We start from the raw sequence: 25351 nt of genomic DNA on the forward strand, positions 1-25351 counted from the left end.
TATTACCTCCTTGTACTCCTCCTTTGTTAGACCTATAACTGAGTATAATGCCCCGTTTGGTATGTACCTTTGCAAATACCTGCACCAAATGGAAAGGCCACAGAAATGCCTCACACAGAGAATCCACCGCCTCCAACATCTATCCTGTATGGAGAGGCTTAAATCACTATCACTCTACTCGGTATCATACAGATTGCTCAGAGGTGATCTGTGTCTCACCTGCAAGGCAATATCGGACCCTGCCCTATTAGAGATGCTCCATATCCATAAGTCTAACTCCTCGTGCACTACACACTTGATGGGCCTAAATCTAACATGCAACATCAACAAAACCTGCTGGAGAGACAGATCTGTCTCCCAGAGGCTGCCCGTCTCTGGAATAGACTCCCAATACATGTCAAACAGAGTACCTCACTGACCCTCTTCAAACACAACCTTGATGAGTGGATGGGAAACCATATATTTGTCCGAGAGGTTCCACCTTTGTCCCTCATTGACAGGGGTGACAGGTGCTGATTGAGGTTTCTTTTTTGGGGATAAACTCTTGGCTAGGCTTGTAAGGGCCCCAGGGCCATTAGCCTAGTAACCTCCTATGATCCTTACTGCACTTTAATCCTCCCATTAATGACTATACACCTATAACTGCATCCCTCCACACTCCTTTCACTACACACTAACACCTATCCATACATGCTTCTATATCCCAAATATGCCACTGCTACATCTTCTGTCACTAGCATTTCTCACTATACTCATACAGTCAACCAGCTACAATAAGTCTCTCTCCCAGTGCTGCTTACCTACATCTACCACACAACACAAACCAGAATACCACAACACATTTCTCTAATTACCTCCTTCAGCCTACTCGACATTAATTACATTAGAACCCTGAAATACAAGCAAGCAAGCAGCACATGATCCACCATTATCCAAAGTCATCTACAAACTCAAGCCCAAACATAAGTTGCTCTTCAATAGCCACCATGCTAAATGGACAATAATACTGAGAGTGGATGTACATACAATTTCCAGACCCACTCATTTAACCTCAGACCCCACCAAACCAGTCCCTGCACATCCCTAAATAGTAACAGGTCACCTCTCCAACCACCTAGGACTTAAAATACTACACACTAACCTAAGAAAGTCTCTATAACAAAATCACAGAAGTTCGCACCGTATAGCCCACTACTCTCTTCATGGCCACAAAAACCTGGTTAAAGCCAATTTCCAAAGAAACAGAAATACTCCCACCTGTTTATAATATACCCAGACTAGACAGCAACAAAAAAGCAGATGGAGTTGCTATTTTCTACAGAAATGTTTTAAATCTCTCCAGTTACCATGATACTATACAAAGATGCCGCAATGCTGAACGTCTTCTCAAACTCCTGAAGCTGAATACTCACAAATATCTAGCCATCATAGGTCTTTACATACCACCTGGTAACAACATTCACATCTGGGAAGAGAGCCTCTCCTGAATCTTGGCCAACATAAGATTGGAAACTATCTTGCTAGGAGATACAGACAGCCCTACAAAACCCAACAAATTCAGTTCAGCTATACGGTTTCTTTCAATTATTCAAGATTCCATCTACACTTAACAAGGCCATAGGATAACAGAAAGTTACTAGGCTAATTCCCCTAGTGTCCTTACAAGCCTAGCCAAATTCTATCCTTATTTCCATGATCAGCACCTATTGTCCCTGTCCAAGACGGACACAGCTGGAACCCCTGGGGTGAATTTATGGTTACGTATCCAATCGTCCACACTGCATTTGAAGAGGGCCAATGAGGTGTTCTGTTTGACATGAAGTGGGAGTCTGTTCCAAAGGAAGGTGTGGTAACCTCTGGGAAGACAAATCTGTCCCTCAAGCAGATTCTATTACTGTCACGTACCAGGTTAAGGTCTTTTGAGTGAGTAACCCATGTACCATTTGACTTACAGAGATGCAGCATTTACAACAAAGCAGGGTCACAGACTGCCTTTCATGCAATGCAGAAATTGCCTCTGAGTAGTCTGTATGAAACAGGATAAAGTGACAGTGATTTCAGATGATCCACATAGGACAGATGCTGAATATCTAAAATTTTCCTTGTGAGGAACCTTTGAAGACTCTCCAGTTGCTGCAGGTGCTTGGAAAGGTACATATCAAAAGGGGGTTGTACTCAATTATTGGCCTGATGAGGGAAGCGTACAGGGAGGTTATAACTTATTTTTTTCTGGAGACAATGCCCTTACTTATGAGATGAGCAATATAGAATTCTCTTCTTACCACTGTGGAGACATGGTGGTCAAGGGTAAGGTTGCTGTCAACCCTGTGTACCCAGGTTTCTCACCACTGAGTGCAAACTTAAGATGTTACTACTGACATGGTAGTTAGCAGGAACAACGCCCTTACTGAAAGGGATGATAATACATTTTTTGCATTGTGCTTAAGGCCATAACTTTGGCACAAATCATTTGTTTCTGTAAGACCCTCTTGTAGGATGTTGACATCATTTGGAGATTCTATGACCGATCCCAGTTCATACGTTGGTACTAGGCTATTGGCCCTAGGGCCTATACAAGCCTAGCCATAACAATTCCCTGGCTATTTCTTCCCACAATATTTACTTCCCTGGACCGCTGTCTAACAGGGCGACTGACATGATCCCTAGGGTGAATTTCCTATCTCCCATCCAATCGTCAAGGTTCCTTTTGAAGAGGGCCAAAGAGGCACTCTGCTTGACATATATGGGCAGTCTATTCCAAAGTCTGAGGAGTCTCTGGGTCAAGATCCTATCCCTCCAGCATGTTTTGTTCATTGTGATGACAAGGCTTAGATCCCTGAATCTGAGGGATTGGGATTTCTAAGTGTAGCATGTCCAACAGCTCTGGGTTTGACATGGCCTTGTATGTTAAGCAGAGATTGCCTCTGAGTAGACAATATGTGACAGAGTATAGCTGGATTTTTTTAGATGGTCAGCATAGGGCATCTGCTTTAGGCCTGTGATTCTTTTAGTGAGGTATTTCTGCGGCAGTCATCAGCAAACCTTGTCAGCCACAGGCCTTTAGTTTTTGCTTGTACTTTGGAGAAATCGTTTTCAAACAGTAGAGGTCCAAGGACTGATCCCTGTGGAACACCACTGGTTACAGGTCTGCTGTTGGAGGTGGATTCCTCTGTTTTGACTACATGGCCAGTGACCTATCTAACAATGTAAGGGTTGATACCTAGCTGAGTGAGTTTGTCAATGATGCCTGAGTGTGGGATAGTGTCAAATGCCTCGGCTAAGTCAAGGTAGGCTGTATGCAGAGATTTCCCCTCATCCAGGGCCTTGGTGACTGTCTCGAAGAAGCCCAACAGGTTTAAAAGGCATGATCTCCCATTGACAAATACAAACTGAGTAGGGTCAAGTGTTTGGAGATTACCTGTATCTTTGCTGATAAGGTCCATGATAATTTGCTCCATGGCCTTGCAGATAAGGCCAGTCATGTTAATAGGTCCATAGCTCCCAAGGTGATTGGAAGCACCACCTTTATGCAAGGGAATAACAGTGGACATTTTCCATTCAGCTGGGAAGAAGCTGATGTTTAGAGTATGATGGAAAAAAGAGTACTCAGTGATGTTGCTAATTCTTGTTGGAACCCATGTAAGACACAGCATGGGATGTTATCAGGTCCAATAGATGCTGTGTTCCTGGCCTTATAGAAGGCATTAATGATCTGCTCTTTAGAAATACAAGATACGGGACAGGTGGCAGGGATGTCATGTGGGGTACATGTGGCGGGGACAGAGGAGTTAAGTTTTCACAGAACCTGTCAGCCAACAGGTTATCTACGTCCACAGGCTCAGTATATGTGGTATCATTAACTACAAGGTTGGCACAAATCAGGGCCCTTCCTTTTAGGTTATGAATGTAACTAAATAATGCCTTATGGTTGGATTTAGTTGTGAAAGCTAATCTGGATTCACAGTTTGCATTGGAGGACTTCACAAGAAGTCTTATTCGCTTGTTTAAGCTGATGAGGGAGTGTTTCCAGTTTAGGGATCACTCCCTTCTTTTCTTAGATATCAATTTCTTCCTCATATTGTAAAGCCCGTTAATGACAGTTGTCCACCAGGCAGGTTTGCTCTGCCTTGAGGAGCTTGTTTTGGTCTTATCAGGTAGAGCTGAGTCAATGCAGTTATCCAAGTGTTTGTATAAAGCACTGGAGTAGAACTTGGCATAGCTGCCAGTTCCATCTGAAGGGGGAGGTGCAGAGATGCTATTTATACCATCTCGTAAGAGATTATAATCTGCTCTGGAGAAGTTTTTTTAGTTTAGTTGCTGCTAGGAGTGGGGTCAGGTGCAATAGTTCCTTCAAATGAGACTGATTTGTGGTCAGATCTCACCAGGGAAGACCTCACCATGGGGATGCTACAGTGGTCCCTCATATTAGTATGCACTAGATCCAGGATGCTGGCACCCCTTGTGGAGGTGTCAACCATCTGGTCCAGGGCACTGGAGTTAACAAAGTTGAGGAACCTTTGGGGAAGTGAGTTTGACCGTGAGTAATTTACCCAGTCAATGGATGTGTAAAGTCACCCAAAACCATGGTGTTTGGATGTATCTTGATAGACTCAAGTATATCCAAATAGGCAGAGTGGGTGTCCTGATTCATGGAGGGGGTCCTGTAGATAGCAACAACTTGAATAGGTGTCCTACAACAGTTAAGGGATCCATTCTAGACTGGATTCTAAAATCCACACCAAATAATGTTGCCACAAGTGTGACACTACCTTACAGCTTAAGTGGCCACTGACTAAGACACATTACCAGACACCTCAGACAGCCTCACAATGTTCATGACTACAACACAGTCAGAAACCTCACTAAGTTCAATAAACAAACATTCACTTTCAGCCTGCTCCAGATCTACTGGGTTTCACGTAAAACTCTTCATCTCAATGATGCATTAAGCACATTTAATAAAATATTTCTAAACATCCTAGTAGAGTGAACTTCATTAAGAAGAAAAAAGTTAAAAACAAACAAGCCAATTGGTTAATTAAAAAAGCAACTGATGCAACTTACAAGGTAGAGCCTGGAATTCATGGCTACTAACCAAATCTCAAACATTGCTGCAACAATATAAACAATTAAGGAACCATAACAATTCATAAAACAGGGCAAAAAAGATCATTAACAGTAACACCCAAAAATGATCATTAAACAATCTAAAAATCTTCCAGAAATTCATAAATATATTGCTCAATCCTGGAAAATCAATTCAACCCAAAGCATTGCTTCACAGTTTAACTCACACTTTACAGTAACCTACCTCATACAAAACAAAATTACTACAAATCCAGCCATCCCACCCCAATCACTGAAGCCACAACAGACTTTCACAGTCACTCAAGAGCCAACATCTACAATTAAAAAATAACTACATACCCTTAAGACAACCACCAGTGTCAATGCCCAGTTTCCATTTGAACACCTCAAACTCACTGCAGGGAGATTTGCATACCCTGTCTTGACTATAATAAACTGCTATGTCAAAGAAAATATGTCCCCACAGTATGGGAAGAAAATCCTATATAATACACAAACCAGCCATAAAGGCAGCTCATCAAATGAGCTCACAAACTACAGACTAACTGCCATTCTCTTACCTTTATCCAAAACCTTGGAAAGATGTAGTCACTCTCAACTTATAACATATATTACTTCTTATAACATCCTTCCTTTCTCACAGCATAGTTTCATCCCAGTCAGAGTACAACCACTGTCCTTCTTAAGGATCACAGATATAATACATCAAAACAGAAATTTAGGTTTTCTAACATTAGCCCTGTTTCTGGCTGTCTACCCAAGGCATTCAACACAGTCAGTCATCAAATTCTCCTAACTAAATACTCTTCCTATAGGCTATCTCCCTCCTCATTTAACTGGTTCCTTAGTTACATCAGTAATATGTCCAAGCAGTGAAATAAGACGATTTCTCCTCTCTCCTTCATATTTCTGTTGGAGTCTTCCAAGGCTCCATCCTAGGACTACTATGAATGACCTAAACACAACAGCCAAAAAGGCCACCACAGTGCAATACACTGATGACCCCACTCTACTCATGCTCCAAATACTCACCCAATAATCTTTCTCCTGCATAGTAACTTGACTCAACAACTTGCAGGTCTTCCAAAAATCAAAAAAAAAAGAAAGAAAAAAAACTTCTGCTGCTTACCTCCAATTTTCTCTTCTCCAAAAAATACCTTTAATATACTATCATCCAAGAAGACCAATACAGAATTGGTATCCCACACCAAACTACTAGGTGTGATTACTTGATCTCCTCCTTCAGCAAGCCAGAAAGAAGACACACGAAAAGCCAGGCTTATTCTTATACAGGAAAATTTGACCTCACTGATTCTGCTAGACAAAACAGCCACTTCTATTCTACTCCTCATCTTATTATATGCTTTTACTATCCTAACCAAACTTAACTCATCTCCATTGTAATATTGTTCTAGTTTGGCTACTAAAGTAACCAAATTTGTAACCAACAATATAGACCACATCACCGCCTCTCTCTAAAAGAACTAAACACTCTCAAACTAAATAATTCTCTATTGTACTCACAAATAATTACATCATTCAAATTACTGCACAGCCCTGAAAAATTCCCATCTCTTCACTCCATCGTTCAGCCTTACAAAACTAAGAGACCTCTATGCTCCCCTGACAAATCATTACTCTCCATAACTAAGCCTAACAGTGCAGGATACTCCCTGTATTCTCACTGCATCACTAATAGTTTGAATACCATACCACAACACTTAAGAACACTCTGCAAACTGAAAGGCTTTAAATGACAACTGAAACAATGGAGAGATAAATGGCTCTGCACCTGCACCTGGATAAAGTGGTACTAATATAGCCATGTGAATTCATGCCATACTTCTCCATTGTATAAAACATAATGTGCTATTATCTGAAGAGTACCCTCCTCTCTCATCTTAGCTCCTCTATCCTCCTAGCACCTCCTTCCATTCCTGGGCTGCTCTACTCTTTTCCTATCTTCTTATGTCCCAGATTTTGAACAAGTCTTTACAGTAACAAACAGTCTTACATAAAATTTGATCATCTGTGCATGTTGATGATATTACACTGCATATACCTCCCTGTACTTAAAGATATATATATATATATATATATATATATATATATATATATATATATATATATATATATATATATATGTTATTTTTTCATCAAAACTGTTTATAAATTATATAACCGATAACAAAGATGTCTAAATAATGGAAATATTGCTCATGAATGAAACAGACTGTTAATGATGTAATAATGCAAATGATGTCCATAATGTCTGTATGACAGAACATTTCTCCCTGGGCCTCCATTGAAAAAGGCCACTGCTCAGTTTGACTTTCCTGGTAAACAAATGCCAATAAATATGAATAAATAAATAAATATACAAATCTCAAAATTGTCTGCTTTGACAATGGTTAACCTTTTCTTACCTTCATAGAAAACAAAGAGCTGACCAGTTCTGTCTAAGTAGTCTCTGAGTTGCCTGTGGACATCTAGAATGCGCAAGATTCTTTCTCCTTGATTTTATGTTCTGTAAAGAATACAGGGAGATTAACAGATTGCCTCAGTGGAAACATTGAAACTATTAACAGTATGACTTGTTCTCAAACAAAATCTGTGCTTTTGGAAAATGAGGTAAGGCTGATTCACCATAAGAGCCTGTAGCTCAAACAGCCTTCTCATAAAACTCTGAGCAATGAATAACACAATTTTCCAAGTTAAGAACCACAATTCAACCTAATGAGCGTGTTCAAATGGAAGAAGTGTTATCTTTTTAAACACAAAGTTAATATCCCAAACAGTAGCCACCAAGATAGATAGATATGTAAAACTTCTTTCAAAAGCTGCTTGATTTAAGGACAGCAAGAAAGAGGGAAGAGCTTAAGGGTAGACAAGCAGAAACAGCTGAAAGATGAATCTTGGCAAAAGATTAAGAAAGGCCGGAGGATATTAACTCACACAAATATTCTAGACCTAGACCTTAAAAAGTGTCCTGGTTCTTCGTATGGCACCAACCAGAAACTCTTGTCTACTCACACATATATGATCTCCAAACAGCAGCTTTTTTAGGTTCATAGGTTCATACTAGGCTATCTACCCTGGGGCAATTATAAGCCTAGCCCGATTCTGTATGGCTTACGCCACCCCTTGATTTGAGTATACTGTGCCCTTTTTAAGGTTTAATTTACTGTGCCTCTGTCTAATAGTGACACAGGAGTAATCCCTGGGACAAACCTACAATCCCCCATCCACTTATCGAGATTCTTCTTGAAGAGATTCAGTGAGGTGCTCTGCCTCACATGAACTGGAATTCTATTCCAGAGCGAAGGGAGCCTCTGGGTTATGAACCTGTCCCTCCAGCAAGTTCTATTTATTTCTATGCTGAGGTTCAAGTCCCTCGAGCGTGTGGCTCTAAGGGATTTAGATTTACTGAGGTGGAGCATGTCCATTAATTCTGGATTTGACATAGCTTTGTATGTCAGGCATAGATCACCTCGAAGTAGGCGGCATGCAACTGAGTAGAGCTGGATTTTTTTAACCGAGCAGCATATGGCATCTGTTTGAGACCCTTGATCCTCTTGGTGAGATACTTTTGGGGTCTTTCTAATTGCTGCAGGTGTCGGGTAAGGTACATCCCAAAAGGGGCATTGTATTACTTGATGGGCCTGATGAGGGATGAATAAAGGGGCACGATTACCTCTCTTGATCTAGATGTGAAACCCTTCGTGATGAGGTGGGCTATGTAGAAGGTCTTTCTAACCACTTTGGCAATGTGATTTTCAAAGGAGAGATTGCTATCAACTTGGGCCCCCAGGTCCCTAATAGCTTTCTCTGTACTTAATGGGTTTCCGCCTATGTGGTAATTTGTGGGCACATTGTTTTTGCCAAAGGGTATGACTATACATTTTTTGGCATTTAGCTTTAAACCATGGCGCTGGCACCAGTTATCTGTCTCTGTGAGACCTTTTTGAAGGATGTTTGTGTCAGCTGGAGAGTTGATTATGGTGCCCAGTTTGCAGTCGTCAGCGAACTTGGTGAGCCATAGTCCTTCCACGTTTGCCTGTACCTCGGAAAAGTATATACCGAACAAGAGTGGTCCCAGGACAGAACCCTGTGGGACACCACTTGTGATGGGTTTCGAGTCTGACATGGCTCCAGCAACTCTCACTCTGTGGGTTCTGTCTTTGAGCCAGTTTGCGACCCATTTTGTGACATAGGGGTTTATATTTAAGCTGGATAGCTTATCTATGATGCCCGAGTGGGGTATTGTGTCAAATGCCTTTGCAAGGTCCAGATAGGCTGTGTGGACTACCTTCCCTTCATCTATGGCTTTGGTGACTGTTTCAAAGAAGTCAACCAGGTTTAAAAGGCAGGATCTGCCCTTGACAAAGCCGAACTGGGTAGGATCTAGTGTCTGTAGGTCCCCAATGTCTTTGTTTATAAGCTCCATGATGATCCTCTCCATAGCCTTGCAGACTAAGCTAGTCAGGCTTATGGGGCGATAGTTTCCAGGGTCCGTAGAGGCTCCACCTTTGTGGAGTGGGACCACTGTTGCTGTACGCCATTCTGTGGGCACATATCCTGTAGTGAGGCTGAGATCGTATAGCTGTTTTATTTGAGGGATTAGTTCCTCTTGTAGTTCATGTAGGACGCAACCTGGGACGCCATCTGGTCCCATGGAAGCAGTGTTTTTTGCTTTGGAGAGGGCAGCCTTCACCTGAGCATCTGAGATGTTTGGGAGGCAGCACTCTGCCGGGATAGATACTTGCTCTTTTGGGGGGAGGGGGTGGAGAAGATTGCACTGAACCTGTCTGCCAGGATATTGGCGATGTCTGTGGGTTCAGTGTATTTTATGTCGTTTAGAATCAACTCAGAACAAGTCTGGGAGTTGCATCCCAGGTTTCTAACATAACTGAAAAAAGCCTGTCTTTGGTGTCCTGTGCAATTTTTCTCTCGAAGCTGGCCTTGGAGGATTTTATGAGGGATCGTAATTTTTTGCTAGTACTGATCAGAGATGCCTTCCCTATTAGGGATTTTGCTCTATCATGTAGTAGCTTCCTCCTTCTGTTGTACAGTTTATTTATGGCAGGGGTCCACCAGACTGTAAGCCTGCCTTTGGATGATTGGGTCTTGGTTTTGTTTGGGATAGCATGATCCATGCATTCCTGGAGATGTCCGTAGAATGCATTTATATAGGATTCTGCAGTTTGGGCTGTAATTTCCACTGGCCCTGGGGCCTTGAAGGATTCCACTTCGGTTTTGAGAAGTGAGAAGTTCGCTTTTGAGAAGTTTTTCACTGTGGGTTTCTGGGCTGGGGGTGGGGTCGGGATGTGGACATCCAGTGAAATTAATTTATGGTCTGATCTTACCAATGAGGGATATACTTCTGGTGTGGAGCATAGAGTCCCCATGTTGGTAATGATCAGGTCTAGTATGTTGTCCCCTCTTGTGGGAGTGGTGACTAGTTGTTCCATAGCATTTGAGTTTATAATTTCCAGGAATCTTTGGGCTAAGGTGCTGGGGCTTGAGTAGTGCTCCCAGTCAATGTTTGGGTAGTTGAAGTCGCCCAATATAATGGTGTTCGGAGGGATCTTCATGTTCTCCAATGTTTTCAGGAAAGCCGAATGGGATTCCTGACTTTGAGAGGGTGGTCTGTAGGATGCTATAAACTGAAAAGCAGTCTTGCCCACTGTTAGTTGCACATGGATGGTCTCCGATATTTCGTCCAATGCCACTAACCTGGAGGTGTGGATATCCTTGATAAATATGGAAACTCCCCCTCCTTTTGTAGTTCGGTCCAGGTTTTGGGGCCGAAAAGCATGATACGAGGTATAGCCTGGTAGTGCTGGGGTACTCTCTGGAGCCTTGAACCAGGTTTCTGTCACTGCAAAGATATCGATGTTCTCCATACTGAGGAGAGCTTCGAGTGCGTACATCTTGAGGTTAAGACTTCTGGTGTTTAGCAGCATTACCCTTAGTTTCTTGTTCCTTGTGCTGTCTATGGGGGTGGGTTTGACTTTTGTGCCTTGCCTAAAAAAGGCACTATGAAGGTGGCAAGAGCCTTTGCCAATATCCGAAAGCCCAGTGGTGACAGGTGCAAGCCATCCCTAGCGAAGCAATGTGGCTTGTCGAGCATGTCATCCCAGGCTGACAGACACTGGATCCCCTTTGAATGACACCAAAATTTTAGCCAATTGTTAAAATCGATCATTTTGTCTTTGTACTGTGGCATCATTCTAGGTGAGGGTAAGATGCTGCTCAAGGTCAGGGTCATACCAGCCTGGGCTACATGATCAGAGAGCTCCTCTATGTCTCTTTTCATGTAGTCCAGGGAGGTACGTCTCAGGTCATTCACACCAGCATGTACAATGACTGAGTCATATTTGTATTTGCTTTGGAGTGACCTGAGTGCTTGCATTATGTGTCGGATCGTAGCACCCGACAGGCAGCTCACTGTGACCTTCTCTTTATTCAGCCTGGTGAGCGGGATGTCAGTGTGTCTGACAATAGAGTCACCTATAACAAGAGTATCAGGTGTGTTATTCAGCCTTAAGGGCTGTGGCTGCTTGGCACACTGACTTTGTGGGTTATGTGTTGTCTGTGTTTTATTTGAGGTAACGTTTGCTTGGATGTCTGCTTTGGAGGTCTCTGTTGCTTAGGTAGATTTTTATTTAGAGCCTCCGAGTATGTTTTTGTGTATTTATGTGTTTGGTTCGCTGATGTGGTGTGACTATGTGATACTGGAATTGTGCTGTGTGAGGTTACCTTCTCCTCCTGACTGGTTACACCAGTTTTGAGATGAGAGAGCTCAGCCTCCAGTTTGGCTAAATAGTTGCATCTCTCACATATATTTGAACCTGTTTGGAGGAGGAGAGGGTTGTCCATGTACATGAGACATTTGTAACATTGCCTCAAAATTCCTAGATTCACCAGCTGGACTGGAGAGGAAACCATTGACTGACCTTTGGACATGCTAGAGTAACAGAGAAACTGAATTTAAGATGGACCAATAGAGGACAGGGTAATCATAGAGAGTATAAGAGTAAGTAGTGCTTATGGTTTAATAGTGCTAACTTGTAGGATTACTTAATTGGACCAGTGAAGGGCCTTAGAATGAGAATATGGTGTTTAAATTGAGAGATAGAGCAGTTCTAAGGGAAAAAGTGAAGAGCAGACTTTGTGGAGCCAGGAATAGTTTAAACCCAATTAGGCGGCACTGCCCGTTGTTGCGCTATGCTCAAAAACACGCAAAAGAGGGTTTTAAGAGAGGAAGATGAAGGAGTTTTGGAATTGACCCAAAATGGCCAATAAAACTACAGTTCCAAGTCAGTAACCACTCCCACAGGGGCAGGCAGGCAGCTCAATGTTTTTCACTGCCACTGATCAACAGAGAGACTTTCCTTTAGCCCAAGCAAAAAATGGCCTCACAGAAACTTACAAACAGTTCAAGAACAGCAAGCCTGTAACTGAACTTTTTTAAATCTCAGAAAAGTGGGAAAAAAGCAAGTTTTTTTTTGTTTTTTTGTTTTTTCAGAGATAGCAGAGGTTAACAAGTTATAACAGTGCAGTAAGTGACCCCACACAAGAGTGCTAGGCCAAAGACAGATAATATGCAAGTTTTGAGAAAAAAACGATTTTAAAAATAAGTGCAAACAGGAAATTCAGTAAACAGCTCTAGGTTGTGCTCTAAATACAGTTACTAATGCAGAAATCAAATTTAACAAGCCAGAAAATGCTCAAAATAGGCGGCTATGCAGAAAAACTTAGCAAATAAACAGAGGAAAAATACTTAAAGTCTCAAAAGTGGCTCCTTTCTTCTCTCAGCGTTTTCTCCTCTTGGTGGGTGCTTCACCAACAGCCAACAAGCCTGAAAAGATGCCAAAACCACGAGGCAACCAGGTTTTAAGAGAGGAAGATGAAGGAGTTTTGGAATTGACCCAAAATGGCCAATAAAACTAAAGTTTCAAGTCAGTAACCACTCCCACAGGGGCAGGCAGGCTGCTCAATGTTTTTCACTGCCACTGATCAACAGAGAGACTTTCCTTTAGCCCAAGCAAAAAATGGCCTCACAGAAACTTACAAACAGTTCAAGAACAGCAAGCCTGTAACTGAACTTTTTTAAATCTCAGAAAAGTGGGAAAAAAGCCTCCTTTAGTACTTGCTGCATGTCCTCAGATATAGTCCTAAAATATAGGTGTCTAAAATATATCAGCATTCTCATCCAGGCAATTAACTGCTGTGTTTTCAGCACTCAGTTTATCAAACAATCCCTGTCTTGTATAAGCAAAGAAACAAGTAGGGATTCTTACATTTTAGACTGTCCTTGGTTCTGAGACGCTTTGCCTTTCTTTTTAGATTGTTCTTACCATTGCTTATTAAAATGCTGTTTGTTAGCTCTTTGCGGCTTAATTTGCTTCTTGAAAAAGGGTCCTGAATTAGAAAGAAAGTTTTTATGGACATAAGAAAAGGAGTGCTGAAAAATATGGGTAATCCCATGAATCAATTTCCCTCTTTTCATCATCTTTTAAGGACTTCAGCAGGAGAATGGCAAAACAGAACTTCTTTTATCAAGAGGAGAATTTAAAATTTGAGCTTTGCCATCTTCTAGTAAGTTTTGAGAATTCCACTAAAGAAATCTTATAACTGGCCCAGCAGCAGAAGCAATGAATACAGCATCAGAAGAGTCATAACAGATTTTTGTTTGGTTACATGAGAAACAGACACAAGTGAGGAATTTATTGAAGATAAATTTTAATCTCTGAAGAAGGAAGGTTAACAGTTAACCTTCTCATGATCTCAAAGGATGCCAATTTATAACATAGAAGGCTGTCAGTACACAATTGTACAAGTTAAAGTAGCAGAAGAATTACAAACCATTTAGTAGTAGATTGCATAAGGAAATAACTGCAGGGTCTGCTTTGGGATAAGAAAACAGATATTTATGACCCTGAAGTGCTATTTATGAGTCGGAGGTGCTTTGTATAACCTATCAGATGATCAGGAGGTTGACTGTCATTTATACTTTAAGCTGTTAAGAAATCAACCACTAAAGCTGATAAAACAGGAGGGATACATGTAAGCCGAGTAAAACCAAGTTTCAACAAATCACAGTACTTTTGCTAGAAGACAGAAATTTCATTCTGTTCCCAATAAAAATATTTAATAAAAAGAGAACTCTTCTGGGGGGAAATGGAAGAAACACATCTGATGTAAATCTTCATTTATTCCTTACTGATAGGACTTTGGTTCCATCCTCGGAACAGACACGGCCAGTAACAAGCTTGCGCCAGCCAAAAACTTACCCACAATACCCCTTGCACAGTCTCTTCCGATCTCGTTTGCCACGTTCCTTGTCAGACTTGCCAAGCCTTTCTCTCAAGCTAAGTGTATTGTTTTTTGTGGTTAATCGACTATAATCACATTTCTTTTAGTAAGTTTTTCTGAGGTTTTCTCATTTTGTCTCATCTTTAAATTTTATACTTTTTTAGTAAACCCTACCCTCAGTAGTTATTTTCGTGCCATCATTGGTACTATCTCTCTCTCCCCTACCTTCGGTAGGCCCCTTCCTTTACCACTTTTGGTATTTCTTAGTTTCCTTCTATCTGTTTATATACATAAAAAAACCCTCTTCTATTTCTTGTTCTTTCCTTAATGTTTTTTTGTGATTATAGTTATGATTTAGGACTATAGTGTTTGTGTGATTTTTCATAATGTCTGATAAAGAAAACTACGTTTCAAGCAGTGTGATAAATGCAGGCGTACGATGGCCAGCTCAGACAGTCATGCCTGGTGTGTTTACGGTTTGGGCATTGACCAAATTAACACGTCTTGTGACATTTGCTCTAGTTTCAGCAACTGAACGTTAGCTGAACGCAAGAACAAACTCATTTTGAAGGGTATATTGAAAACACCCTTCTTGGAGGCTCGCTCTGGGACGATGTCTCACCACCTCCTAAACAAAAGGATGTTAAAAAACATAAGGAAATAAAGAGTCACTCAGTGCCGACATCTCTGTCTTCTTCAGAACCAAGATGACACCAGACTTCTTTCGTGCCACTGGTGCAGACAGCTTCGGCACTGGGGTCTCTGTCTTCTCCCTTGGTGCAGACTTTGACTACGACACAGGCTCTTACTACTGTACCAGCATTGGTACCATCCCCAGCCACGGTACCGATGACTTCCACGGCTCCACCTATGATGACACCTTCAGTTCCAAAGACTGATTACCTTGCCAGAACAAGGTACTCCCCATCTTATGACCCATTTTTGGGGCAACAATTCAGCCCATTTATTGAAAGACCAGAATCTCCATCAGCAGCTACCTTCAGATCCACCAGGAGTATTTCAGAACAAGATGTAGTGAGGGTTTTAGCCAGATTTTGGCAGCTAGAGGCTTACCGACCCCAACTAGGTCTTCCCTCCCTCTTGGAATGGAAGCTTTCCCGGCATATTCACCTGTTTATCCTCCTCCGACCTCCTCCCAGGATTCAGAGATTTTGGTACTGATGTCCATCCCTGTGCACTCTGTCTCGGCTCTGACAGCAGAAGCTTCCCTATCAGCACCGATAACTCTTGGTGCCACGGTTTCTTTGGAAGTGGTGCGCAATCAAAGCAGTGATTTGGCTGTTGGCAGCGTGACACCTAGTTCGGCACCGATTTTTCTATGTTGCCATCTAGGGTTCCATCTTTCCCAGCAGTTAACGGTCTTCTCGGAGCTCCTCATCTGGAGGTGGGCTCATCGGGGTGGGGTGTGACCCCGGTTCCAAGGTTGTCCTTCTCGGCTCTGGGCTCACATCACTCTTCGGGCAGGCCTGCTTTCCAGGTGATGGAGAGGGTCCTCATTTCAACAAAGCTCACAATTGGCACCATTGGCATCGGAACCAGAATCCCCCTCTAATATGCAGCTGTCCCAGCCTCCTACAATAGGATTTCGAGCACAGGAACCTCAAGATCTCCCTTTGAAGGGAACCCTTTCTCCAGGGTCCTCCTCAGAAGAATCCACTGGGGAGACCCCCTGGAAGAAAGATTCCAAGAGGAAGCACCTGGATTCCCTGGAAGAATGTATCACTGAAGACACCAATTACCATGAGGGAGAAGGGTCTCCACAGTCTCCCCCGGAAGACGTCTCATTTGGAGACATTCTCAAGATCCTCAAACAGAGGGGATATTGGAAACCTTCCAACCCTTCTTCAGAGAAATCGGGGTTCTTGCAGGCTTTGTGCTTGGCCATCTACTTCCTGGGTGACCCTGCCTGCAGAAGAGCTTGTAAAGCTAGTTGTGCAACATAGCTCATGAGCAGGTAGCTCCCAAACATTTACTGAATATAAAAGATAAAACGAGACTTAAAGCGCTTTTCGTTTTCACTGAAGCAAACTTCTTCAGAAGTACTTGTAATTAAAAACCACACAATTTAAATTGTAGAATTACTGACGTCACAAGCACATTTCTACACATCAATAACCAACTTAAAGTTGTAAGCTTAAAAAGCTGTCCGTTACAGACATCAAAACAGCAGTGGGGTTACCATAAAATATGTACTTGACTCTATTATGTAAAATTATTTGCAAAAAACACTTGCGAAAAACACATTGTAAAAAGTCATTATAGAAAGTCTAGTAACAAGTTAAATTCTAATTCTTTAACCAACCTTAAATTAAATACTAACTAAACACTAATGACTCAGTCTACGTAGGTAATTACACAGTCGTTCCTACTGGAATCCATGACCAAAGTATGGACAACTTGTGTAAATATATTGTATATGAAAATATGTATATAAAATACAGAAACTACATAAGCTACAACAACTCACTACCACATGGGCCCATCTTATTAAAAGACGTTATGACTATCTGCATGTGTTTTTGTTTTTCAAAATACAACTTATAGAACACATATCATTTAACCCAGGGGGTCTATATGCATCAAGCCTGCTCTGCCACGCCAATTCCAGTTCTTCCAAAAGGATTGGCATCGGGCCACCTCTTATAGACAGAACAATCTGATCTATTGTCATGTAAGAAAAACAGTGACTAGGAGAAGACTGTACATGCTTTGCCAAGGCATTCTCTAACTTTCCTTTACTGATTGCATATTGATGCTTATAAACCCTCTCGCGGATTTTGCTTCAGTGCAAACGAAAAGCGCTTTAAGTCTTGTTTTATCTTTTATATTCAGTAAACGTCTGGGAACTACCTGCTCGTGAGCTGTGTTTTTTGTTTTAACAGTTTCAGTTTTGGTGGTGTATTTTTGGTTGTGCAACATGCCTGGAAGGCCCCTGACAACATAGAACTCATCCCCCGGAGGTCAGATAAAATTCTCTCCCCCCCTGAGGACCAACCCCATTGGTCTAGAGAATTGACAGTAGATTCTATTGGTCATGGTGGTGGCCACTAAGAAGGAACTGAGGGAAGATAGTTCTTCTGTCCATCCCCTGAACAGGCAGATTCTGGTTTTGGACAGGTTGGGGAAGCAGAGATTTGCCTCAGTAACCTTTGCCATTCGGTCGCTGAATTACATGGCACACCACTCGCCTCCAAAGAGATTTGATCTCAGAATTGTCTGCTTCTTTGGTGGTATGAGACACTGTTGCCTCTCAGCTAGCTACCCAGGAGTCCATCTCGAACTCCTCGGATGTGGTTGATATCTCATACAACTGAAGGGGCAGCTTGAGCTGCCACGTCAGGCATTGTCATGAGACGGCATGCTTGGATGCGTCTATGTGACTTCACGGATCCTTTCAAGTCTCACGATCTGAGAAGGATGGAAAGACCTTGTCTGCCGTGGGCATATGTTTTTCCACCCCTCAAAGATCCTACTCTAGGAATCAGAGGGGAGGAAAATTGTGGTTCAAGAAGTCCCAAAGGCCTTTTCGTGACACTCATGACGAGCAATCCCCCCGGGGCAGAGGAAGCAACTCATATGGAAGGCTTCCATTTTGGGGCAGAAGGGGGTCCACGTAACCAAGGCGCCAGGGATTCATTCTCTGGCCAACCCTTCCAGCACTCCTGAACAGCGGCCCAATTGCTTTCCTCCAGAAGCAGTCAGGGGACGTTTCTCTCTGTGCCAACTAGCCTGGCTATCTGTAACAACGGATTCTTGGGTGCAGAGAATAATAACAGAGGATATCATATCCCATTCTATCTCACCCCCAGACCTGCAAGACGAATCCCCCACGTCCCACCCAATCAGAGGGATGATGTAGTCTAAGTAATTGGAAAGCTGCTAGAAAAAAAGCATCATCCAACCAGTAACACCAGACCAGACAGGATCCAGGTTCTTACTCAAGGTTCTTTTTAGTGCCAAAGAAGACAGGGGACTGGAGACCAATCTTGGATCTCAGCCTACTGAACAAATTTATCAAACCTCAGAAATTCTGGATGGTCACGGTTCAGTCCATTCTCCCCTTCCTGGGGAAGGAAGACTGGATGTGCTCTATAGACATTCAGGATGCGTATTACCACATAAAGATGGACAAACTCCCCCAAAGATGTCTCCGCTTCCGGCTGGGAGCCAATCACTACCAATTCAGAGTACTGCCCTTTGGTCTCTCGACAGCCCCTAGAGAGTTCACCAAATGTATGGCAGTCGAAGTAACTCATCCACGACTACAAGGAATGCAGGTGCTTCCATATCTGGATGATTGGCTCCTCATCGCCATGAACAGGAGTCTTCTCATTCAAAATTTCTCTTACAGTCAAGGCCTTGCTCTTCATTTAGGCATCACAATCAACATGGAAAAATCAAACATGCTCCCAACAAAAACATTAGAATTCATAGGGGCGGTCTTCGACACGTCTTCCAGTCTGGCCTTCCTTCTGTCACACAGGCTTTCAAAAATAAGAAATCTAATTCAAGTCCTCCTCCTGAAAAAGCTTGTACCAGCACGTCTAGTTCTGCAGCTAGTGGGTTCCATGGTGGCAACCATAACATTAGTTCCTTTGGCGAGGTTGCATATGAGGATTCGGGTCTATATTATGAGAGCGAAAAGACGTTTGTGCAAATACGTAAACGTCAAGCCATATAGGGTGAAGTGGACTTAGAGCGAAAGTCGAAAACCGCGAAAATGGAAATGTCGAATTTCCATGGATGGCCCATCTGTGGATTAGCTGCATAAGGTAAGCATTGGATAATTACGGAGTTTAGGATAGGGTGCGGGTTGTAGTAAGTGCTTAGATAAGTAGTATGTTAGATTTAGTGTAGGGTTAGAGGTAGGGTTTTGTTAAATGTATGTATGTAGGTTATTTATTTTGTTTGTGTATATTTTCACAGGGGAAATGTGCGGTAATTATCGACCTTAGGGTTAGGGAGGGGTTAAGGATAGTACATAAATAGTTTTGTATGTGGGGTTTAGTAGTGTTCGAGGTAGGGTTTTGTTAAATGTATGTATGTGGATTATTTGTTTTGTTTGCATGTTTGTCTGTAGGGGACGTGTGCGGTAGTTATGGACGTTAGGGTTAGGGAGGGGTTAAGGAAAGTGCATAGTTAGTTGTGTATGTGGAGTTTAGTGTCAGGTTAGAAGTAGGGTTTTGTGCTTTACTTTAGGTTACAAGTAGGGTTTGGTTAATGTATGTATGTGGTTTATTTATTTTATTTGGGTAGGTAGTATATAGGTAGTGGTGGGGTTGGCCGACTATGAAAGTTCGATTGTTTTTTTTCTCTGTTTAGTGCATTCTGGATATTAATGTTTCGCGGTATAGGGGTCGATATTTTGGTATTCGCTCATAGGGTTTTTTGCTTTCATAATATAGACCCGAGGATTCTACAGTAGCTCCTATCATCACAATGGTCATTTTTAACCCATCCAATTGACCACGATACATCTATCGAACCTTTGCAAGAAAGATATGCTATGGTGGATGAAGCCAGAAACAAATCTGTGATGTCGACCATTCAGTCTCCCCAGCCCAAAGCCACGATGACCACGGGTGTTTCCCTGTTGGGGGGGGGGCATTTCCAGGGAAAGATGGTCCAAGGTACCTGGTCCCCCATAGAGTGCAACTTTCACATAAATTTCTTGGAGTTGAGGGCAGTTCTCATAGCGTTGCAACTGTTCCACCAATCCCTCCCTTCCGGGACTATTGCAATACAGTCAGACATGTTAGTTGTCTGGTACATCAACAAACAAAGCAGAACCAGGCCATAGCCCCTATGTCAGGAAGCCATGAGAATATGGCATTGGGCAAAAGCTTCCAACTGCTTTTTCACTGCAATGCACATTCCTGGGAGATACCATCTTATTGCAGACAATCTGAGCAGGAACATTTTGATGCCTCACGAGTGGTCCCTCAACTCAATAGCAGCTCAAATATTCCATCGCTGGGGCAGGCCTTACTGCGACCTGTTTGCTTCTCCCCTAAACAACAAGTGCAGAACCTACTTCATCCTGATCCCCCCTCAGGGGAAGTCACCGAGGGATGCTCTGACACATGATTGGTCCCTGGGTCTACTGTATGCCTTTCCTCCATTTCCCCTCATTCTGAAGTTTCTACAGAAAGTTCAAAGGCTGAGAAGCAAAGTGATCCTCATTGCCCCTTATTGGCCACGTCAAGTCTGGTTCCCATTCCTATGCAGCCCATGGATCCTGGACCAATCTCAGGAACTGCTGACTCATCCTCAGGGACTGGCCCACCCCGATCTCCACAGTCTCAAGCTCATGGCTTGGTTTCTCCACTTCCACTGATTTGCCAGGCTAGCTGATATTTCCTCCCCTGTTCGCGAAATCCTTCTTGCTTCAAACAAACCATCCACCAGGAAAATTTATCACAGCAAGTGGGCTAGGTTTTCTCTATGGGCCAAAGAACGGTACTTGGCTTCCTTCTCTATGCCTATTCAAAAGATCCAAGAATATCTCACTACTTTGTTGCACAGAGGAGAGTCAGCACCTACGATCACAGTGCATTTAGCAGCTACTGCAAATTTTCACAATGGAATTGACAATTTATCAGTTATCACACTGCCTGTGTAAGACATTCAGTAAAGGAGTTTTGCATATCAGACCACCCGTCAGACCCCCTACAGAGCCATGGGACTTGACTTTAGTACTTCAGTCTTTAACAGGTTCTCCTTCGAACCTTCAACCTCATGCGATATTAAATTCTTGGCCTGGAAAATCCTACTTCTAGTGGCCCTTACCTTAGCTAGAAGAGTATCCGAGTTACAGACCTTAAGTGTCAAGAGTCCTTACCTGATTTTTCACAAGGGAAGAGTTTCCCTACGTGCTAATCCCTCCTTTTTACCTAAGGTCATTTCTTATTTTTCCATTAACCAATCCATTGATCTACCTGTTTTCCTTCCCCACTATTCGAATAAGGAAGAGCATCACCTACATACCCTAGATGTTCAAAGGCAACTTCGTTTTTATTTGGACAGAACAAAATCCTTCAGGAAAATGGACCAGCTGTTTGTGACCTTTACAGGGCCCAGATAGGGCAAACCTGTATCCAAAATAACTTTATCCTCTTGGCTTAAGAATGCCATTACTTTCATTAACCAACAGAATAAAATTCCCTTGCCTACCAAAATTAAGGCCCATTCGACTACAGCAATAGTGACTTCTGTGACTTTTCATTCCAGAGCATCTATGGATGATATCTGCACTGCAGACACTTGGTCAAGAGCACATACCTTTATCACTCATTACAAATTGGATATGGCCTCCAGAGGAAGAGCATCTTTTGATTCTATGGTGCTCAGGAATATCCTTCCTTAGGGCCACCCAGGACTAAAAGTAACTGGGGACTCTGTCCTATCAGTAAGGAATGAATGAAGATTTACAACATCAGATAAAGAAGTTTTGTCTTACCATAACATTCCATCTGTGTTGTAGATCTTCATTCATTCATTACTTCCCACCCTCCTTCCCCCTGCCTGGACTCCTGGTGGACTTTAGGATTACCTTATTAGTTAGGGTATCTGCTCAGACAGAGCCTCCTACTATCATTATTAATCTTTTTCTATCCTCTTTATAGTATAAGGGTGGGCAAACTCAATCTAAAGAGACTATTTGAGGAGCATTGTGGGTAGGACTTAGCTGAGAGTTTTTGGCTGGCGTGAGCTTAGTACCAGCCATGTTGGTTCCAAGGGCAGAACCGAAGTCCTATCAGTAATGAATGAATGAAGATCTACAACACAGATGGAACGTTATGGTAAGACATAACTTCTCTTTTTTCAGGATCAGAATTTTCAGCTTGAGAAGAAACCACTAATGAAAAACATTCTTCTTTCATTCCATGCTCTTCTGACTGAGAATCAGTGTCAGAATGTGAGGCAAATATTTTTTATCTATTATAAAGTCAGTAAAAAATTAATTTAAAACATTAAAACCAGAAAGTAATCTCTTTTAAAACCCTAGCTAAATTTTCTGTGCCCATTATTAAAGAAACAAGAGAAGTGACATACTTAACTTTTTGTTTTCTTTTCCCAAGAAACTCCTTGGCAAAAGATTGTCCCATGCCCTATCCCAGCTATGTGGCAAGACTTCAGTAACACCTTCTCCCAAGACCAGCAAGAATCTGTTGCCAATAAAGGACAACCCTACAGTCACAAAGAACGTGTCTAACTCATGGATTTTTACTGCCTTCCTGAGGAGCTTCCCCAAAGTAACTAAGAGACAACTGTGCAGTCTGAAGAGATTAGGTCTGGCCACAAAAGAGTTACCCATCAGCGGCTGAGGCAACGAAGAAACCAGCTTTATTTTTGAAGACTACTGATAAATATTCTTCTTCTTGCAGACAGGAAAAGGAAGAACCAAACAGTCCAATAACTGCTCCATGGTGAAAGACAAGAAAGGAGTCTGAAAGATGTGTAGCAGTGCCTCAGTGAATCTGTAAACCTACAAACAAAAAAAATACAGCTTTTGAGGTAAAAAATCAAATGACAGTCCCCAAAAGCAAATATCCCGACCTTCACAAATATTTTACTTTTGGGTTGATTTTCCAGGACTGAGCAATGTATTTAGGAATTTCCAGAAAAACAGATATTAAGACATTTTACACACACAGACACACACACACACACACACACACACACATTCCTCCTGATGTAAAATTTCCTTCCAAGTTATGACATTCCATGACAAATACATTTCATAACACAAAATAAAGTCAAAGAAAAGGTATAGTATTTCTACAGAAAAAAATGATGATATGGAAGGTTTTCCTCAGCAGGATACTTATCTGCCCAGCCTTGAAGGATCACAAGCCGTTTCATGAGAACCACAGAAGGAGCTCACTTTGGTGATCAAGTTTTGGCACGCTATCCACTGCTTTTCTGTGGATCTCCGCTAGTCCCACAGCAGTTAGGGCACATGGAAGGCATCTTGAAGTTTTTAAAGCTGGCCAGTGGTCTTATTCTTGACAGGAAATGACACAAATAGCTTAGGGTACTGCAACTACTTCTTCAGCATGGCTCTCAACCTGACAGACATATGTAGAGTGGCACTGGACTCATGAGTGACCCATATGAAAAACACTGTTAGTCACTATCCAGGAAGCCATGAAGGACTTTCCACTTTTCTGGCCCTGACCCCTTCCCTGATAACTGATGTGCATTTGTAGATGTGAGGGCCTGTTGGGCCACCCTCTTTGAGATATGTATTTCTGCACAAACTCCAAAGACTTTTCTAACAGAGAAGTAGAGTACAATATACCCATAAAGTCATTCTGCCAAGGAAATCTGATCCAGATTTCATTAAAAAAGTAAGAATGCTGAAGTTACAGGGATTTGCTGAGTCCACAGAATGGAAAAAAGGTGACATCATTTGAACCCAAAGAATAATAAAATCATTAGAGAGAGGGAAACCTACATCTCAACCTCTTAGTGCAAGAAATCTGGACAAAGCCTGACAAAATGGTGGGACAAGGGCCCAAAATGAGGGAGATGTGTTAAATATTGCTCTTATAAACTTAAAAGGTTGCTAGAGTAACACTGTTTGCTTTAACACATATTTTCTGAAGGATTTGAAGTCTAAAACTCAAATGTGTCATTATTTACTGACTTTACTCCTCAGATCATCCCAGTGATTTGCCAGAAAATCCAAATTTTATGTTGAACAGACCATAAATGTGAGCAAAATTCTGGACAGTTGAGAGGTATGGAGGGAATGGAGTTAAAAATGTACTGAGAACATAAAACAATACAGGTAGGTGTGTGTTGATATGAACTGATACATTTGAGTAATTAACAAATAAAATGTGTGTGTGTGTGTGTGTGTGTGTGTGTGTGTGTGTGTGTGTGTGTGTGTGTGTGTGTGTTTCAAGTGCTCAAATTGTCAAAAAAGTCTGAGCACTTGAAATACCGGCCAAAGCAATTGCTAATCAACTTTTCGAACATTACCAGTATTTTGTTGTGCAAGATCACGATACAGTGGACTTGGAATTTACCCTTTTCCTACTTTAGTGGGATCTTGGAGTTGGCTTATTTCAGCAGCAGGGGTTGTGAGAAGTGAAGGGGGTAAAAGCCCAATTGCAAAAAATAGGTTTTCTTTTTGTTTGTTTTTTTAAATCTTTGTGAATTAAAGTTGCTTTTTTTTTTTTTGGAGGACTTACTGCTTCATATCTTTAGAGTTTAAGCAATTGACATAGACTTTATATATATTGACATACACACACACACACACACACACACACACACACACACACACACACACACACACACACATTCAATGGAACCATAAAAAAAATCACAAGTGCAATGGATTCGTCAGTGGAAAGATTTAAAAGAGGATGTGACTCACTGTGTTTAGATGTATTTCAAAAAGCACATTTGTATGTTCATAGCTTGAACTTGCTAAGTGAAACAGTTCTGAAACTCTGCTTTAGTATCCCACCCCTAATTCAGAGTCTTCCTCATGAATGGTCATGTTCCACAATCCTAGAACATGGTTATGTTTATGATACTTTTAAGTGTCCCATCTTACCACCATATCTTCTTCATAATGAACAGCATGGACAGTTCTGAGGACACAGTGATGACTTTTTCCTTTGATTTCCTCCATGTGAGCAAACACGGTTTCAGGTCTCACTCTAAAATGTCTCGCCATATGTCACAGATTCTATCTTCCCAAGAAAAGGGCATTGTTAATGTAATAAGCTACCATTATGTACATGGTGCAGGCCAACAATTTAGTACCTTAATGATCACCAGTTGAGTTAGGGGAATGCTGTCATCCAGATAAAAGCTTGGAGTCTTCAAGGCTCTCTACAATCCATGCAGGCAGAAGCATTCAACATGTTCCTCTTTCTATTCAGACAGTGTGTATACCTGG

At 42.0% G+C, this 25351-nt stretch overlaps 1 protein-coding gene across 2 annotated transcripts in view; it reads right to left on the bottom strand.

The window, feature by feature from the left end:
- The window catches only part of ALG3 (ALG3 alpha-1,3- mannosyltransferase), a 526609-nt gene that overhangs the window by 61922 nt on the left and 439336 nt on the right, over positions 1–25351 (bottom strand). The window lies entirely within an intron of this gene.

Source organism: Protopterus annectens, chromosome 4.part1 (assembly GCF_019279795.1).
Source record: "Protopterus annectens isolate FY-2018-M chromosome 4.part1, PAN1.0, whole genome shotgun sequence".
Classification (NCBI taxonomy): Eukaryota; Metazoa; Chordata; order Ceratodontiformes; family Protopteridae; genus Protopterus; species Protopterus annectens.